The sequence below is a fragment of the Odontesthes bonariensis genome, chromosome 5, assembly GCF_027942865.1.
Source record: "Odontesthes bonariensis isolate fOdoBon6 chromosome 5, fOdoBon6.hap1, whole genome shotgun sequence".
Classification (NCBI taxonomy): Eukaryota; Metazoa; Chordata; class Actinopteri; order Atheriniformes; family Atherinopsidae; genus Odontesthes; species Odontesthes bonariensis.
The window spans coordinates 18468556-18488985 of NC_134510.1; the positions used below are offsets into that span (position 1 = coordinate 18468556).

At 40.1% G+C, this 20430-nt stretch overlaps 1 long non-coding RNA gene across 1 annotated transcript in view; it reads right to left on the reverse strand.

Moving 5' to 3' along the window:
* Positions 1-7666: 7666 nt before the first annotated feature.
* Positions 7667-20430, reverse strand: part of LOC142380709 (uncharacterized) — a 121733-nt gene continuing 108969 nt past the window's right edge. The window contains exons 5-6 of the long non-coding RNA XR_012769866.1: positions 19154-19210; positions 7667-10219 (exon numbers count right to left, since the gene is read on the reverse strand). This is a non-coding gene — a long non-coding RNA (uncharacterized LOC142380709). The remainder of the gene's footprint in view (positions 10220-19153; positions 19211-20430) is intronic.

The window sequence follows — 20430 nt, forward strand, 5'->3', positions numbered from 1 at the left end:
GTATTAAATCATTGCCATTTGACTCCATACAAAAGCTGGTAGCATCTTCACTTATGGATCATTTGTATCGCTGCTTCAGAAGTGTGACATATCAGGGTGCTAACTGCGAGTTACAACAGGTCTTTAACTGGGGACTACCTCACTACCTATAATGATAGTCTTAGACCAGTTGTATTAAAGGCCGCTGTTCATTTTCTACAAAGAGAATTTGGGAATTAAGCTGCAAACCTGTTAACTCATCTGTGGAAGACATGCTGGCAGACAAAAGATATCGTCAAACCTCTGGCCGCCATGGAAGTAACAACTTCCTGGGGACACTGTAGATAAGCTACTGTGGCAAGGAAGGAACGCAAGCCTTTAATCTGACACGGTAACACGACAGTAAGAATGACCTTACAAATTTACTTTACTATGCCTAGCTAGGCCTCTAATCAAGCTATATCAAATGAATGTTTCTTTTCTTATCTAATCAGATAATGGGAGCCGGAGGTGACATCCCAAAAAGGAAAGATGGGCTCACAGCCAGCAAAATCAAGCACATCATCAGAACTGGTCTATCAACTGTAACAGCAGCACACAGAAGAAACCTATCTGGAAATATGGAAAGACCTGGTAAAGATCACACAAACATACATTCAAAAAAGATCATCTCAAGCGTGCCTTAAATTTGTAAATCAGACTGATGTATCTATATATATCTTATGAGATAATGCAAAACAGACATTGTGTTATTTCGGGCCTAATTCAGTTTCACTTTCAGAACTGTTCTAATGTCCCAGTTGAAGAAAAAGGGGGCTGTACTACAGCAAGAATTTAAGAGGAAAAAAGCTGGGGAAAGGTTCGTCAGCGTGCTACTCACAGATGAATCCACATTTGTACTAGAGCGATAATGATTCCATCCCTACGATTCCTTTCAAAAGCAACACTTGATTAATTTCATACTAAAACTGCTGTTCATATAAATGAGTATAAAGAGAGGAAGGTGACTATGATCAGCCTTTGTTCCTTTTTGAATTACAAACCTTAATAATGAAATTTATATCATTCATTATTGAACTAATCAGATAGCCTCAGTGAAACTGTGTCATAAGGTTGCATTAGATCTAAAACATGTTTTATAGAATATGTTATTGAAACAGCTGTAGTTACACTAAAGACCCACGTCACAGCTTAGTGTAAATATATTTGGATTCTCATTGATCATGGCTGTCTTTCCTTAAATCTTCACAGATTTTTCATACCACCTTTCTTCAACTTTATGACTTTTTTCTAACAAGGTGAGGGACAAATGCTCTGGGAAAGACCATTGGTCGGTTCGATCCTACCTAAGGTCTTGTCAACTATTGCCAGACACAGTTGGACAGAGACCTCAAATATGTTTGCCAACTGTTTTTTACCACTCACCTGTGTCACCAGATGGCTCTTTGTGTGAAGTACAGCTTCGGTAATTTGCATAAATAAATTCATTTCACATCTCCTTGAAAGATGTTGCCACCTCAGTGCGGTGTTATCCTGTCAGATACGCCATTAGACTCTGACAACATCTGTAGAAAAAGATTTGACATAACTTGCCATATGTGATCTAATGATTTACAAAGGCAATGATGAATTTTGCCATAAGATTCTGATGAACATCAACAGAAGGCCGCCTGTATTATCTAAAACTTACTTTACCTGCCATTACTAATAACAATTCTGCACTTGGTGAAGTGTTGCTGGTTGACAAGACACACACTGTGTGAGCCATAATGTGGGCTCCATCTTGGGCTTCAAACTTGTTTTATTTACTTTTTTTTTTCGCTCTTTTCAGGAGCAATAATATCACATTTCTACCGTTGCATTGTCGTAGATTGGGAGCACATGTATAAGGAAAGCCAAGCCAAGCTGAGCTTGAGGCAGAGGGAGGCCTGAGCTGTGATTACAGAACTCTTTAGAGGTTCTGTGGAGGGAGAAGAAGAACCTATAGTTTAGATAACATAAGAAATATTGTTCAAGAGGTCAGGCTAGGAGAGTATGATATACTTCAGATCACTTATTGCTGTGCATCACCTTCTGTTGTAAGTGATCCAACATAAGTGGTCAAAGAGCCACTAAAATTCAGGTTTTGTCATCAATTTGATGTTTTGTTTTCCTGAAATGAGAATTGTGGCTTGAGTAAACTTGACTTGCTTATCCGTTCATCCATCCATCATCTTCCGCTTCTCTGGGGGTCGGGTCACGGAGGCAGCAGCTTGAGCAGAGAGACCCAGACGTCCCTGTCCCCGGCCACTTCCTCCAGCTCTTCTGGGGGGACCCCGAGGCGTTCCCAGGCCAGCCGAGAGACATAGTCTCTCCAACGTGTCCTGGGTCTTCCCTGGGGTCTCCTCCCAGTGGGACGGGCCCGGACCACCTCACCAGGGAGGTGTCCAGGAGGCCCGAGCCACCTCATCTGACTCCTCTCGATGCGGAGGAGCAGCGGTTCTACTCCGAGCCCCTCCCAGATGACCGAGCTTCTCACCCTATCTCTAAGGGAGAGCCCAGACATCCTGCGGAGGAAACTCATTTTGGCCGCTTGTATTCGCGATCTCGTTCTTTCGGTCACTACCCACAGCTCGTGACCATAGGTGAGGGTAGGAACATAGATTGACCGGTAAATCGAGAGCTTCGCCTTCTGGCTCAACTCCTTCTTCACCACGACGGGCCGGTGCAGAGCCCGCATCACTGCAGACGCCGCACCGATCCGCCTGTCAATCTCCTGTTCCCTTCGTCCCTCATTCGTGAACAAGACCCCGAGATACTTGAACTCCTCCACTTGGGGAAGGATCTCATTCCCGACCCGGAGAGAGCATTCCACCCTTTTCCAGCCGAGGACCATGGTCTCAGATTTGGAGGTGCTGATTCTCATCCCAGCCGCTTCACACTCGGCTGCGAACCGCTCCAGTGAGAGCTGAAGGTCACGGCTCGACGAAGCTAACAGAACCACATCATCCGCAAAGAGCAGAGACCCGATTTTGAGGTCGCCAAACCGGACCCCCTCAACGCCGTGGCTGTGCCTAGAAATTCTGTCCATAAAAATTATGAACAGAATCGGTGACAAAGGGCAGCCCTGACGGAGTCCAACCCTCACAGGAAACATGTCCGACTTACTGCCGGCAATGCGGACCAAACTCTGACACCGGTCATACAGGGACCGAACAGCCCCTATCAAGGAGTCCGGCACTCCATACTCCCGGAGCACCCCCAAGGTCGAACGCCTTCTCCAAGTCCACAAAACACATGTAGACCGGTTGGGCGAAATCCCATGCACCCTCGAGGATCCTGCGGAGGGTATAGAGCTGGTCCACTGTTCCACGGCGAGGAGGAAAACCACACTGCACCTCCTGAATCCGAGATTCAACTATCCGGCGGATCCTCCTCTCCAGTACCCCCGAATAGACCTTACCAGGGAGGCTGAGGAGTGTGATCCCCCTATAGTTGGAACACACCCTCCAGTCCCCTTTTTTAAAGGGGATGCTCTATAAACTTGACGTGCTTGACTTGCTTGATTAAGCAAAAATGCTCTATAAAGCCCTGCAAATCCCTGAGATGCCCAGAGAAAGTCTTAAAAGGGGACATATTATGTTAAAATAACTTTTTTTCTTGCTTAATCAATGATAATGGGAAAACAAAAAAAATATTCAGGGTACACAGTATCCCAATCGTCATCATATTGATTTTTTTTTTAAAACATTTTTAAAAACATGCAATATTTTGACATAAATTCCATGACAGGGATGCCTGAAGGCACGGTAAGTTCAAGATTCTGTGCTCAGTTTCAGCTAAATACGATTTATCGAGAGTGAGGCTGAAGTTGCCAGAATGGGAATGAGAAGAAGGATAAAAAATAAAAAAACAGTAACAGCCACAAGGGGATCAATATCAACCTTAACAATAAAGTGAGCATCAGGACCGATGCTGTGGGGATCAAGAAGAAGACAGAGTTTGATACAAATTAGATGAGGGCACAGCTTAGACAAAACAATCACCAGGCTGTCAAGGCTCACAAACAGATTAGATGTGCCCAGAAAGAGTTCAAGGCAACTTCCAAACACAAGCTAAATGCATTCGAAAACTACTTTACCTAAGACAATCTGACCTATCTAGTTGTGGATTTAACGCTTGTTTACTATTAACAGGTGACAGAAACATTGTGAAGTGATACACTCTAGAAGAAAAACAACTTTACTTTTCATTCTTTCAGGAAGAACAAGCCAACAGTTATGTGCCGGGGTTCAGGAATGTGCATTATATATTATAGATCTAAAGGGGGCTCAGCAAACCGCAAACACAACAGACTCGTTTTTCAACAGATTTGATAGTCTATTTTCAAAAAGGTACAACCAAAGGTTAGCTAAATTTATCATTGACGTCATAATGAAAAGTTTGCGTTACATTTTTCAGTCTCCTCTAACCCTTGCATTACATTTTGAGTTATAATTGCACCTATTTTCATTATATTTTTGCTGCATCATTTTGACATCAACTGTGTATATGTATTTAACCATCAAACTGCCTCATACCTGTGCTAAATTGTCACATCGGCAGTTCTTCTCCTGTCAGAAGAAAAGTAGTTAAATGCCGGGAGATGAATGCTGCCCAAAATGCTGAAATTTTTGCTAATTCATGCAAATTCTCAACTCAAATTCTATTCTGAGAAATTCCCTCGGAAATAAAGGAGGTGCTCACACACTGGGTGACCAATATTGCAAATCCTCAAAAAAGATTTAAAAAATATATATTTGCATTGAGACTTTATATTTAGCAATCATGATAACTGAGCCTCTGCAGTGTTATTCACTCACTGCTCAAGACTTGTAGTGGATTTGACAATTAATTACATGGCACAGCCAAGTAAAGTGACTCTAAGTGATCTTAATTCCTTTAACAAAAGGAGTTAGCATGATGGCAGAAACAGGGCCTGCATACATGCAACAGCACAGAGGTAGTGATGAAAACTGTCTTCAGGCTAAGCTGCAGTCGGAAGGAATGAAGAACAGAGGAGGCATCTATTTTCTTATGTGCATCAGTGACAGGTGCACACAGCAACCCACATGTAGTGCACAAATATGAATACACACACTCTCTCACACACACACACACACAGCTCAATAGGTGGTCTGACAGAAGTGGTTCATTGTGCATGAACGCTCCTAAAATTTCAGTGTGTTGCATCAGCCAGTGGACTGTGGTTTTGCTAAATTAGTTTGCCCTTGTTTTGTGGAGCAAATTAAACTGCAGAGCATGAGGTTCAAATGACACTCAGATGGCTCATCTGAAGTGGGTTTATGGACCTGTGTCTATTTTATAAACAGTTTCACACAATTTTAAATCAAAAACAAGTTATTTGTCAGTAATTAAATGTTCTTCAGAGTATGTTGAAATTAATAAAACGTAGTAAATGTATTTTAGGTAATCATGTCAACATATATTAATAAGTGTGCATAACAGAAAAACAATTATATCAACAAATAAATTAAGAAAACAAGTATGTTATAAATTTGATATAAAAAATGGTTCTGAAAGAGAAGATTGTATGCAATGCTGTAATAATGCAAATGTGGTACTGTTGTTTCTTAGTTAGTCTTTGACACTCACTTGGTTTGTTTAACTAAATCGATAATTAATCATTTCATTAGTTATTCATTTATTTGTTCATATATTTACCCATTTCATCAGTCATCCACTGAACCATGTAATGCAATACAAAAACTTTAATGTCGTCATACATTAATTAGACTTTCATGGCAAGTCAAAATCTGCGTGTCACAGACATTTTCATGCTGTATTATTATTCATCATTTTACCACCTTTCAACAAGGTGATGGAGCCTGTTTCCACATTTTTGTTTGCAAAAAGCCATATCTGCATACACACATTAACGTTCTTCATTTTGACCGTATTTGTTATGCCCCTAAAGCATTAAAAGGCCTCATTATGTTTGTTGAGTCAACAAGGGGACGGTCATGCATAAATTACTTACCTGTCATGTTTTATTCAGGAGTATAAAAGCATCACAAATGCAGCGCAATTACAAATACAGTAGAGCCACCCAAGTGTCCAGCAGCCTGATCACTGAGCAGTCTAACAGCAGACTGAACTGAGCAGACAATGTTTGTGATGTACTCACTTTGCAGAGCAGTGTCACTGAACTGCAGCAGATGAACTTCATGTGCATTTGGCCTTTTGTGTAAAAATATGTTCAATCAGGAGTTTGCACCAAAACAAAAAGTCATATCTAATACAGCGTAAAGCCACTATAACAGGCAAGTTTCCCGCCTACAGTAGTTGCGCATTGTGCCTCAAAAACAAGTTTTGTGTATCTATATTTGTATTTCATCAAAAAGTTCTTGTTGTTGGTTTGTATGTGATGACTGGCACTGTAAATGTTTCATCATTCCTTCTGCCTCCTTTCTCAATAAATAAGTGAGGAAAAAAACTTGTTTTCTTCTCCAGCTCTTGAGAAAGAAAAAGTTGCGCTGCTAGCTGAGATCCACGTATACATATGTATAATATGTGCGAGCACATCCACACATGTGCACACACTGCTGTCAGGTCTGCTGTCTTCAGTGAACTTACCAGCTGTGTCTTTCATCATGGCAAAGAAAATGTGTTCAGGGCAAAGTAAGACTCTCATGCAGTAGCACTGCATTACGTCCAACCTAACTTGCGTTTTCAGCTATTGATTTTTTTTTTTTTTTTCCCTGCAGGATTTGTTTGATAGTTAGCTCGGGTGAAGTTGTATTGTCTTAAACCTCCTCTTACACTGTGTGCTGTACTGCTCAATCTCTCTTCTGTACTGCGCACACAGTTTTGGTCTGGTCCAGTCTGGACTGAAATGGTCTCTAATCTACTATGTTCTACTCTCATCTATAACAGCATGAAGGTAAATGAATACTGTTACACACTTAGGAAACGGGTATTTTCAACTTTTTGACAGTTTTCCCCTTTCAGAATTTGTGCGATGGTCAGTATGGTGAATTGACTTATTTCTGTTCTGCTTTCTTTGTTCTAAGTTAAGCTGCCATGTTCCTTTTTTCTTTGACTTTGTTTTTCATATTTCTTTACATCCTGCTCTCAAGTTGCATGCTCTTCTCTGTGCTTCTTGTGCAATATGGGACGTGCTTATTCTTTTCTGTTCTGTTCTATACTGACCTTCCTGTTATTTGCTGCTTTTTTAGTATCTCAGTATCAGGTGCAACAAGTGACAGTTATTGGTCTGGTGTCAGTGGTTCAGGCTCAGGCGTTACCTCTCTTTAAGGCTGATCTCATTTCCTGCACGCTTCCTCTGTGGGGTTAACGGCTGGTGGGCTTATACACATCCTGACTGAGGTGCATAGGAGGGAAAACAAAATAATCAAGACAGCAAACAAGTGGAAAATGACACGTGTGAGGCGGCATTCCACAGAGCAGTGGCTTCAAAAGTGTAGTTGTTTAGAGATGGCCAGTCTCACTATGCAGCTATGTCCATTTTAATCTTTTACTTACTTACTAAACTAAAAACTAACTGAAAAGAAGCGCAAGTAACTGATGCTTATTAATGAACCTTTCTTTTATGTAATCAATACAATAAGCATTTCATGCATCTCAAGTACATGTGATGGTATAAACAACAAAAACTATACTGTATATGGATATTGATATACTTTGTTGCTTGAGTGCTACTTGTGCTAACTATTCCAAATTCTTCAAGAAGTCCTAACATAAGAACCATAGAGTAGATGTCCCACCGTGAATGGAATGATACGCATACAAGTAGAAGTAATGTTTGTCATTTTAAAAAACAGTTCTAAGATGAGAACTGGATTATAAAGCAGCTACAGTAGCAGTTAACAGTAGTTTCAGAGGACAACGGTAAAGGTTTGTAGATTCTTTTAACAACTCAAACAGAATCTTTATTTCATGTCTGTTTATTAGCATGACCTGTCATTTATTCACTATTTAAGTCAGGTTGAATATCTTCATCCTCTCTGGTTCCAGATATCTTTAAGACAGGAAGACAAACATGACATTACATGCCAATAAATGTGCTTTTGGTACATCGACAAAATGTTTAAGATACAATTTATGTTCCACGTGGCGGCTTGCATTAATAAGGTCAGACGTTGCACAAAGGCAAAGGCAGAGGTAGATTCTGGGTAATATGTCAGGCAAAAATGTGACAAACTGACCATGAACTTTATACAATTTTTCACCCAACATTAAGATTCAAACCATTCAAAGCCACTGAAAAACCGAGCTGTCGCTGCAGGTAAAAAAGTGACACAACTAATGACATTTTTAGGTGCATGCATTTGAAAACACATGGTATACACCAGCATTCAAGAAATACAAGTTTATTAGTCTCTCAATTCTATATCTTTCACTTTGATAGCAATTTTTGACTTTGACCTGAATTAGTTTATAGTCACTAGCTGTTGAGTGAAAACTTTGTTCAGACCTCCTTCGTTTTTTGCACAAATTATTAGAATGCTGAACAGTGCAAAATACAATTTAAGCCATAATGATATATCCTGAAGTCTTTGATTTTCCTGTCTGGTAGACGAACTGGGGGCATAGAGCAGGGGAAAAGGAAGTGCGATAAACTGCTGGTGGAAAATATAAGGGGAGGGACCCTGTCTGACCACGGTGAGCCAGGGTGAGCAACCACAGACAAAGATGGAGGGAGGCAGATAGGGGAGGCCTAAAACTGATTGCTGAAAGTGTGTGACAGGGCCAACCCCGCTCTGGTATTCTGGATGTTCTATATTGGCTGAAATTTTTTTTTTCTTTCCTTGTATAGAAAACAAGCTTTTCAAAGTTCAATCTTCCATGGCAAATTATATATCATGGCCCAAACATTTAAAACCGTTAAACAGTTGTGGCAATGAAGATCCTTTAAGGACAAAGTTGGGTGTTACCAGCTCCGGTCTCACAGTTTATATCTAAAAACCACTTTTGGATGGATTCCCATGAAATTTAGCGCAGACGTGTGTGGTTCTCAGAGGAGTCATCCGGGGGACTCCTGCAAGTATTACCACAAATACTTGTGATGCCAATAAGCACACCTAACCAAATGTAATTATGAAGGGCAAATAGATTAAATTCTAACTCTATTTGTCACGGATATCTGTTATTTTTAATAACTTCACTATCACTTGGGACTTTAAAAGCAATAAAAGAATTTAAATAATTAGAATTTACTCTATTCTACTATATGCTAAGTGCAGTATGTCTACCAATACAGGTCGGACTGAACTTGTGAGAAAGAAATGAGCCACAATATCATAAAATGAGGCTTTAGAGCTTTGAGTAACTTAAAAAAAAAAAAAAACTCAGACGGAGTGGGCAGAAGTAAGTGAACACGCACGTGTGCTACAGACTGATGCTCTTCTTCTTTGATGTTGCCGAGAGAGGACCCGCTCCATACCTAGTGTGACAAGTGCATTTGTTGCCATGACTCATGTTTTCATGAGTCTGTTGAGTTAAATTATTTGTTCAATTTTATATTAGATATATTTTTCACAGAACAATACAGTGTTCATCAATAATCTATGTTACACTGATGAAGGTGAAATTCTTGACATACGGCATGTTGTCCAGAGGGATCCAACAGTCTGAGCATATTTCTCCTCTGTTTCATGCATTTTGTATTAGTATAGATCTTTAATGTAGTTTTTGTTCCCCTATGACCAATGCATGATCACCATCTCATAACAGATACATTACACATATATAATGCTGTTGTACCAGACACTTGTACCTGTGTGCAAAATCAAAATAAAGCCATGCCATGTAGAAAGTAAAAGAGCATGTATTCTGGAAGAGAATGTGAAGAACAAATAAATAGCATTTTATCATGATAGGATAAAAATCATGACTTTTTTTTACCATCTTCCTCCACTAAGAGGTGACATTATGCACTGTACAGCACATAACTTCATTATCGTCAATGACAACCATGTAACATAATTGTTATGAACCCTGACAGATGCGAGTTCACTTCCCGAGCTTTGAATTTGGACTTCAGAGCCACCAGATGCGGCTTGTGCTATGCACTGTACATACTGTTACACATACTGGGAAAAAACTAAAATGTATTTCCTTTCTCCCTTCATGTGTTGTTGATGTGTTTTTTTTTTTCTCCATCAAGATGTTCCTTCCTCTTTATCTTCATCTTTTCCATTTTCATGCAGGCTTCTTTGTGGCCCTCACAAAGCTCATCCTGCAGAGAGAACACATACATACAGGCATGAATACATATACATTCAAACACCAAAGGAGATATTGAAGTAGAAACATGGTTGCTAACAAAATCAGCCATTATTGACTAATATTCAGCTCATTGACAGAAATTGGCCTGCTTGCCTATAGGAAAACATAAACTGATGCCAGTGGCCGATATTTATCTTGTGTGTCCTGGTCGTGTTACATTGACTTTGCCTGATACTGACATGATTTATTTGCATTTAGTGTTGATAGGCACAAAAAAATCTTGTCTCGGGAAATGGTTTAACAAGCTAAGAAGTCTTTTTAAACACTTATTCAAAGGATCATTTTATGTGAACAATTATAAGAAAGGTTTTATAAAGAGTTTGTCCTCGCTCAGTGTAGTTTGATGAAAGGCTGAAATATTTGAAACTGTCCAGTACTTTTTTTATAATGCATACTGACTTGTTTCCCTGGGATTAAACCGAAAAAAGAAGACTAAAACCTCCGTACTGGCTATGACTCGATCAGAAGCCAAGTTATCATTATCAATGCAGGTATTGTTCCAGAACAGCACAATCCTTTTATCCCCACTATAAACACTTTTTTACTTCATCTATTTATTTTCTATTGAAATATTAGAACTCCTTCTCATCCCAGGTGTAGAAAAACTGGTTTCTTGTGATTTTTGTTGTTAGTGCTATAACGCACTTACCAAGGTTAGATTAGACTCCAAGAGGCTCCTAAATCAATCTTATATACTCAAATAGCAAGATCTGCTAAAAGAGACAGAAGGGGTGTTTATGTGGCGGGGTTTTGATTGTAGGACTACCCTCAGATTATTTTTTTTTTTCACTTTCTTTCTTTCTGTGTCACTCTCTGTATAAAACATGATTGTAAAATACATTTGCCGTTTCATATAAAGATACGTAGCAGTTTCATACCAAAGGTCTGAAATTTGCTCATTAGCTTTGTTTTCCTTCCTCACATCTCTACAGCCATACAGGTGCTGTCACGCTTCTGATTAAGTTTCAAATCCTGTTTTGATGTGACGATGTTGAAGCTATGTAATGATATCAACAGCTGCCACTCTTGAATAGGACAAAAATGCCACATAAGGTGTAGGTGGGGTTTGTAGTTGGTGATAAACCCTTCGGCCCTCAAGTGTGAGGTTGCTTGTTCAAATCCATACACGCACAGTCCTTTCGCTTTTCTACTTCTGAGATGATCAGATGATCCTCATTTTCCACTTTGGTAGCCCACGCTAATGGTTACTGTTCGTAGTTAAAAATACACGTTGAGGGTTAGAGTCAATGCAGTTGGTTGATTTTAGATTTTCCAAAATACATGCTTAGGGTTAGAGAACTTTAAATTGTCACTCGCGTCATGTGAGGTGTTGCTACCCTGCACAGAAACTGCTATTTATCAAGCGCATAGAGAAACACTCGTATGTCACAATATCAGCCGAGGCTCGGCTGTTGGTTATGTTTAAGCACTAAGTGTTTGTGGTTGCAGTAAATTTAAGTTTAACAATGTTCAATGTTGCCTACTAATGAAGTTGAGGGATGAAAAGGAATTAATTATTTTGATCTGATTGGATTATGATTGGATTACAATTAATTGGGTTGTAATTGGTTTGAATTGGACTACATTTATATCAAGTGATTTCAGATGACATTTGTTTTGATTTGGCACTATATAAATAAAACTGAATTGAATTGAACTGAATTAAAAGCTTTTTATGGTTTAGAAAAGATCACAGTTTAGTTTGAAATACAACGCTTTACAGTGTTAACAAAGCATGTTGAAAACTGACTAAGAATAGGCTAAATATTCTAACATTTTACTCCTAATGTAGTGTATAGGGACTCTTGTGATGATGCATATCACATATTGGAACGTGAATGACTGTTACAGGTATTACATTAGATCTCTTGTTTGACTCATATGTATAACTGCTGTTGCTCCTCTAGCAGCCAGCTAAATTGCACTCAGATATGTGCTCATGATATGAAGCCCACATAGTGTATACAAAATAACAGCCACCCGTATACATGCTGTTCTTATCTAGATTTGGGAGATTCTTTCTTTAAGTTTAAAGTACTGAGTTGGCTGTGTGCCAAATTTTGTACATACCTATAGGCCTATGACATGAACCCTCCATTTAATTGCGTTATCTCTCCCTTGCATGCCCTTATTGTCCACTTCAAACTGACCAAAAAAACCCAAACCCTGTCATTTTTAGCACCTTTTTTATTCTGAGTCTGAAAGCATAAACCACAGGGCCATCTCAGACTTCTCACTTCACTTCTTTAGAGTAGCACATATCTTTCTTGCGTCGCAGTCGTGCTGAACAGAAATGAGTTACACCATTATCCATAGACTGGAACTCTGTGAAAAGATAATGGCATTTGCTTTTCTGGGAAACCCACTGCGGTATCATTACTTAGCAGGAACGTGTAAGCTGTGCTCTGAAACAAGTCTGAGTGTCTATGTGAAATAAAAAGAGCCTCATAAATCATTTTTCTTTAATGCTATGTCATTTAAAAAAGGACTGACAGATAAATCACAAGTAGTCTGTATTATTCCCAGAGGGTATGTGTGCTGTGCACTGTCAGGCTGTCTCTCTCCCAACATGTCAGTATGGCAGACTTCACATCTGGATCACTGTTATTATGACTGTCATGGCATTTAACAGGGTATGGCATTTCAGACACTATTGCACAATACCCAGAATTAGAAATCAAATGCATACGTACAGTTTATTTTTAGACAAGAAATGTACCCAAATGTAAAAAATAAGTTATGTCTTCGAGTCCATGGTGCAAAATGTTTTCATATACTAGAAGGGAAAGGATAATTGGGGCATTAACTGGGGTGAGCTCCAGGAGTCTGATGAGGAAAACGGCACAACCACAGCTTCCACTGGAAAAAACCCACGACCAAATGAGCTTGTAAAAGGGAATATATTGTGGAAGTGATCAAACCTAAATAGAGCCAGATATTACAGATTTATGCTTAGAACAGCAGTTAGACCAAATTACCCACCAGACTGTATCACTCATATGTCAGACAGTTCAGCTATATCAGGGTGTGTCATCTAACAGTGAGCATTTCAGGAGTGACTCACTGTGACATATCTGAACACTCACACATAAACACAGATCAACAACAAAAGGGCAATTGTCTGATGTGGTATTGTTTATCATTGGTCATTTCATTCATGCACTGGGCTTTGAAATTAACAAGCGTCCACAGTTCATTATAATAGCCTCATCAAACACACACCCTCAGTGCTATCTACGGTATTGATGTCACACAACAACACAGTGGAGAAATGGTAATTGTTCAGTACAGTATATGTATGCATTGCCATCTTCGTACAGTCATCATCTCTGTGGTCACGCGAGACCAACAATAGCCCTCGGTTGATATGGAAAACACAAACACGAGTGATTCACATGAGTCTAAGAAAGCAAAAATAAAAGCAGTCAACAATCAACAAAACAATCCAAGTCACTTCATACAAAGATCATGCTGAGAGCAGTGAAAGAGAGCAAGAGAAGAAGGGCCCTGTAGAAAAGTGGATGCAGTGACAAGAACAAGGGGGGAACAAAACTACTAAACAAATTAAATTACATCCCCATTCTGCCTCGTCCCCTCACTCACTGTCTTCCTTTCCTGCCCATTTTCTCTCCTGCGTTATGCTATCTAATTTTCAGCTCGTTTTGCTGCTTTACTTTCCTTCCACCACCACCCCCTCCATTCTTTCTGTCAGTGTCTGTCTCTCTCTCTCACGAGCAGACAGGCAAAGACAGAGAGACTGTTGTTGTGCTTGCAGTCTGACACTATCAGCTCATAAATCCCTGTCAACAGCTTGTATGTCTCCTCTCCTCCCTCCCTGCCCGTCTCTCCTCCTCCCTCCCCTCACTGGTGAAGGAGTGGAGGAACTCAGTGACCTGCCAGGGAAGGTTTGATCGGCACAACCACACAGACATTCAGGAAGATAGATAGATAGATAGATAGATAGATAGATAGATAGATAGATAGATAGATAGATAGATAGATAGATAGATAGATAGATAGATAGATAGATAGATAGATAGATAGATAGATAGATTCTGTGTGTGGGCCGTCTTGAGGTCTACAGTATGTAAAACTCCAGCTTGCATCTTTTGAGGTAGGCCCTTTTGGAATTTTGAGATATATTTCAAATTAGTATTCCATTGTACACCTGTGTACACGCCAACTTCCTTTCATCTTCATCTTTTTTTTTACAGATGATGGGGTATTTGCTCCCGGAATTGGCTGGTGTCCAATTGAATCTATTCTTTGCTCTACTAGTGGAATGTTCTGTGTGCCAGTGGCTGAAATTCAAGTCCAAAGCGCGACTGATTAAAGTCCAAGCACAAGAGTTGGAAGGGTATTCTTTTCATGAAATTCTGCTCCTCTTTTTCTTTAGCCTTAACTTTGGTCATTGCAACCTAAAGGTTAATTGGTCCACGCGACTTGCTTCCAAAACCAAAACCGTTTGTTCGTATGCTTATTTGCAAATATTGAGGTGATGACGAAATACAGCTTATCTTTGAATATTTCTTCCATGACAGACATATTAGTGTACTGTAGCTTTAGCTGCACAGCAGAACAATACTCAACCACTCGAGAGAGAGCTAAATCTTCCTGAATATCGTCTGCAGTCAAACAGGACTTTTAATTAATCTCTGTAACAATCCTGAAAGCAGTTATCCTGAAAAATATTCCGAATATCTCAGACCTGGACTCTCACTGTTTCCCTTCCACTGCCATTTCTTGATTTAATTTCCGAGGAAACCTCACCATAAAAAAACTAAATCTAATCAAATCTCATCAAAATTTTGTGCTGTGAAAACGACAATAACAAACTAATCTTGTTTGCAATTTTGAAATGTTGTAACATAAATTTTGGAGATTAGTTCATCTTTTACCGACTTAACTATGAAAAATAAAAGAAATTTCAGCCAAGATGGCCCAAACCTCTGCCAGCCACTGTAGACAGATGGATGGTGAGCCTTTCTATGATTCCTGTGCCTTTACCAGCCCTCCCTCACTTTTCCTCCCTGTCTGTCTTTCTTTCCCTCAGGCAATGTTTGCCGGCAGACAGTCTTCACTGACATGGGCTTCCTGTGGTTAGGGGTAAACACCTGGGTAATGAGGCCACGCTGCACAGCAACAAGAAGAAAAGGAAAAAAAAACATACTCAAACCAACATTCACAGCCCTCACTCACTGCATGATGACATAAACTGCAGACTCACAATCAGGTCATGGAGGCACATAGGGGCAGAAGCACAGTCACACACTGGCAAGCAAATGTTGCACAAGCACAGACATGAACGCACATAAACACTCAGAAAGCTGGGCTTGCATATGCTCGACACAGACTGCTAAACCAGCATTGAGCCAATGTGACCATGTCAGTTGAAACAAACAGACCCACCATACTGTAAAAGGCACGCCGCATTGAGCCGGCATGATGTAGAACAAACTGATGTCAAGTTTCATCCCTCCTTTCGTCGCCAATTCTAGTCGGCGTCACTATTCTCTTAACTTAGAAACAAATCCCTATCTTCGCGCTGTCAGTGAGGAACTCAGTCTGAACAGTTTGCAGCATTTCAACAATCCTGACTGACTGCAGCGAGAGTTTAGGCTGCGGTAGAATACGAAAACAACAGCAGTGAAGCACAGAGCCGTCTGTCTGACTGCAGAGGCACAAACAGGTATTTTCCACTTATTGACCCCTACCTTCACTTGTACCCGTTGTCCAAAGTCCTGTTTTTATTTCCACTGTTTTCCAAGTTCCAGGAGCTTCAATTTGTCATAACCTCAGTTCCCGGCAACACAGGTGTGGAGGAGTAGTTGCTCACATGGCTGTTGCCTATGGTTTGTCATGACATGACAACAACAAGGACATCATAACTACTAGTGACTGCATTGGTCAAATATGCAGTGAAACATGTTGTGAAACTGAGGCTTTATGAGAGAGGAGGACACCACGATTTCACTGTGAAAGGAATCACTCTACATGGAATTTCTGTTAAGCTTGTTCAAAAATGTTTAATTAATTGTGTGTTTTCTCAGGTTTCGTTCTAGGCAGTAAGATCAATGGAGAAGTTTTTGTTTACTGAGGATCTCTGACCAAGCTCTTAAGCTAATGCACAGAGCACTTGTGACTTGATAAATCAATGCAGTCTCACACCACAATGCATAATGGCTACATATTGCAATGCGTGACACCATTACAAATGTGATATTGCACAAATGATGGATGTTCAAAATTACTTTTGAGGAGCCAGCAGGTTTTGAATAGTGCAAATCCACCACAGGCTGTCATGCGAGAGTATTGAGTTTGACACTGATGTTGTCCAATGACTTTTCACTTTTTGACTTTGTTAGTCGTGGTGGGTCAGACATGGAAAATACATGATTAGGTTTAGATACTAATAAAAATGTGGTTGAAGTTACCAAAAAAAAACACGCCTATGTTTAGGTTTTGTATTTATTAAAACCTAAGCATAGGCATGTGTTTTTTAGATTTCACACATCACTTGCATTCCTCCCTTCCAAAAAGAATTGAAAAAATATTACCATCTTACAGTTTCTTTGCCTTTACTGTGACATACTAACACGACTATATTTAGGAGATGTGGACAACATACCAACAAGATGTTTTCTTGTGAGACTGGGCTGTAATAAATCCATGCATTGGAGGGGTTTTCTGAGAGACCGTATCTGAAGTATAATGATAGTTGTAATTGTCTCTCTTTAAACATGGCTCTCATATCCTGACAGACAACAGATAAGTTGACAGAGTTGCCCTATCTGCACCTGTAGATATGGCTGTAGCTCGGGAGGAAGATCAGTTCCCTACCAAGCTTCCATGCCGAAGCATCCTTGGGAAAGACACTGAGCCCCATGTCGCCTACCTATGCGTCCATTGGTGTATGTGTTTGAACGTGTAGAAGAAAGCCTAGCATATATGGACCAAGACGTGCTGTATAAGGGGGTGAGTGAATGAGTGAATGTGGGATGTTGTGTGTAAGTGCCTTGAGTGGTCGAGTACAGTTTACCATTTACCATATATATCCGCCTACAGCTCCTTCCCACTGACTATTCACATTGAACCCATTTACCTATAACACTTCATATTGTGTAAATAAAATGGCTTCTGATTTGTTGGAATGCATGTTCTTGCTTGAATGAAATTATGCTACCCACTGGAAGCACAGAGATTAAACTGATCATGTGACTTGACATGGCAGCACACACATGTTTGCTCTTCTTTTTCCATCTACTCATTTGTGAAGAACCTTTTAAGATGGTCTCATTCATAAAGGTTTGTAGGGGAAACAAATAGTTTTTTTTTTCCATGTCTTTAGGGCCTCTGAACATGTGCTTGCCATGACATCTTTCTGCTCTTCTGTCTCAAAATTCTTTGCCTGAATCTAAACCTTGAGAGCCTTCTCTACCAAAAGCACTGGAGTGCAAATGATTCACTGAAGAATCATGTTATCTCTGGACAGCAAGGCGCAGCCTGCATCTCATGTGTCATAGGAACAACAGGGAAGCCCGTGGTGAGTCAACAGCCCTGCCAGACAAAGTCTTAAAGCAGTTTTGTTTTGCAGAGGTACTAATGGCCAAAGGAAAGGCTGTTTTAAATCTAGCTGACGTTAACAAAATCAGCATGTAGGTGCCTCTGCATGTGCATACAAGGCAGGATCTGGCTTTGCTTGTGTCTCTGTGTGTGGCCCTCACATGTCTTTGTGTGCAAAGGAAATGGCTGACAGTGAAAAATGTGACCAATTCTAATTTTAATTGCCAATGAATAAAAAGGCCCCAGTATTTATGGGTTCTGACCAGACGAACACAGGAGAAGGGTTTAAGCATGACAGCATATTCCTTATCACAATTAAAAAATGTCTTAACATGACTGCAATCCTTTGAAGTCAGATTAGGAGTAATATTGGAGAGATCGGCCCAGGCTTTGAACAATGGAAAGTGAATAGGGAAAAGGAAATTATTTAACAGAGCCAAAGGTAAAGCTTCTTTTCCTCTCTTTATACTTTGAATGTAGCCTTGTGCGTTTCTTTCTGATAGATTTTTTTGTGTGGAACCCCTCGTTTTTTCTTCTTTGCAACATGTAATTGCTTTACGTATGCTTTAAAAAAACATGCTTAGAGTCCTACCAAGGGAGCTGATTGAGGGAACGAAAGAAGAAAAGAGGAAAAACTAATTTGTTAGCACAATTTGAATTTGTCATTCTTTTTTCAATATTTGAGGCCTGGGGTGACAGAAAGGTTTCACATGGCCACAGCTGCTGCTGTGCAGAATTGTGATCTGTCCCCATTTGGTTAGTTATCTTGTTTGTGTAGATTTGAAACCTCATGATAAAAAATGGTTCATGGAAAAACGCAGAGACACATTTCCTCATCAACAACAAACAGTGTGAACTTGAAATTCCCAACCTTACAAGATAAAAAATGCCATTCAGCCAGTCCTTACATAAGGACATAACAAACCCATGGGAAGGCACAGGGCTGGAACTGAGAATAGTGTAATTAGAGAGAAAGAGAGGAGACAGATAGAGAAAAAGAGCTTAACCTCAGGCACATCAACAAGAAAAGAGGAGGAGGGAGGAGGTGACAAGGTTGAGAAAAATCCTCCCATGTCAACCTGAGAGAAAGACGGGAGGAACAAGAAGGGCAAATGGCAAGCAGCTGCTGAGGATTTACATGTTGTACATTATTTATGCAATCAGCTGTAAGAGCACATAAACAGAGAGAGATGGAGACACAGACAATAAGAGGAAAAAAATCAGGGCAGGGGAGGGAGAGAAAGTGAAGTGGGATCAGAGTGAAGTGCACACACAGGCATGAATTGTATACAAGACAATAAAAAGAAAATGTAACACTTACCCTGACAGTCTTGTCTAGACTTGGTGCTGCTTCTCACTGGATCTCACTTTTCCACGCCTGTAAGGAACAGCAACTGTGTTTACATAAAAGTACAACTCCAATTACACGCACAGTTTCAGATTTCTGCTCCCAGGTTATAAATGACAACAAAACACGTACCACAGGAGATTTTTTATTTTTTTTTATCTTCTTTGAACCCACTGGCTTCTGCAAAATACCAAAACTTTATTAAAGTCTTCCCCCAGGATAGGTATTGTACACCTAAGACCTTTACACCACTGTATATGTTTTATTTATGTAAAGTCACAAGCAGCAATAATGTCCACTTTTAGATCAAGCATATATAATGTGCGACTGTTTCCTACTGTAGGTGCTCGTGTGGTTCTGTGGTAAGTTTGAGAATGAGTGCGGAAGCATACTGAGCGATGACACCGATACAAAAACTCCACCTGTTCTCACTCAAATGTTGTGCTTTCACACTGCCGCTGTTTCTGGGGAAAATGCATTACACTTTGACACCAGTGCGGTAAGAATATCGCTTGTGCATAAAACTAGCTCCAGGTACATTGCACAACGCAACATTCTCATTACAAAAAACCCTGCAGGCAGTATTCTCAACAATGTCTCATGAGGTGAAGTAGAGCAGTGTGAAAAAACCCAACACTTGTTAACAGCGACGTACAGGCTGTTTATTTCAGCTTTATTCTACGTTGAATAAATACAAGGCAAGAAAGTAAGACGAAGGGTATTGCATTAAGATCTTTATATGAGATGGTTATTTTGTGTGCCTCTTAAATTATATCACCACTTGTCTTGTTCTGACTTTTCCCCTATCAAACTCCACCATAAAGGGGTGTGCTCAGAATGCATCAGAAATCCCACATTAAAATAACGACATCCCTGCACTCACTGCACTCTTTCTGTGCTCAGTTTTTACACTCTGACGCCCAGGAGCTTTTTGAGAAGATGCTGATCCACAAATTCCCATGGGTTTGGTGGACTGGACCGGAGCCAGTGGAAATTGCAAACAAACATTGGGGCTGCTGTATCTGATGTGAACACAAACAACCTCAAAGCCCTCATTCACACGTCTGTGTGTGCGATTGTGCATGTGTTTGGCTTTAAGTGAAAAAAAGTGAGAAAAAGTGTGTGTGTGGAGGGGGTATGTGTGTGTCTGTGTGCGTGTATAGTTGGGAGGACTGGAAGGCGTTTCAAAGGCATTACAGCATTAGATTTACGAGGGTATTCACAGAAACACTGGCAATAAAACAAAGATC